We start from the raw sequence: 450 nt of genomic DNA, 5'->3' as shown, positions 1-450 counted from the left end.
TTTTAAAAGGGGCTGTCGGGCTTGACCTAAGTGCTACATAAAAACAAAAAACCACGCGCAAGAGGTAAAACCAATTCAAAAAAATTATCTGAAAAAGAACAAAGATAAAAAAAATACACACATCAATGTATCCGTGGCCCTCATTGTCTATAACCCCTGCTGTTTTTGGGCGGGGGTGGTGGTTAGGGGGTGGGGGGGAAGTTGCATGCGTGGGCAATTGTTAAATTTGTAAAAAAATTGGAACTGTAAAAATCGAGTTTTTTTAAATCAAAAAAATGGTTTGTTTTCTGCAAACAAAAATGATTCGGCGTGGGAATATTTTTACTCAACCTCCTGAGCAAAAACCAAAAAATTTGGGGAAGGGGAGGAGAGAGAAGCGGCAACCCCCATGATGTAAATACCCTTTATTATGAATACGGGGCACGCTTATGGCTTTTTTCAAAATTTTTG

The sequence above is a fragment of the Penaeus monodon genome, chromosome 27, assembly GCF_015228065.2.
Source record: "Penaeus monodon isolate SGIC_2016 chromosome 27, NSTDA_Pmon_1, whole genome shotgun sequence".
Lineage (NCBI taxonomy): Eukaryota > Metazoa > Arthropoda > Malacostraca > Decapoda > Penaeidae > Penaeus > Penaeus monodon.
Note: the sequence above shows the minus strand (reverse complement) of the source record.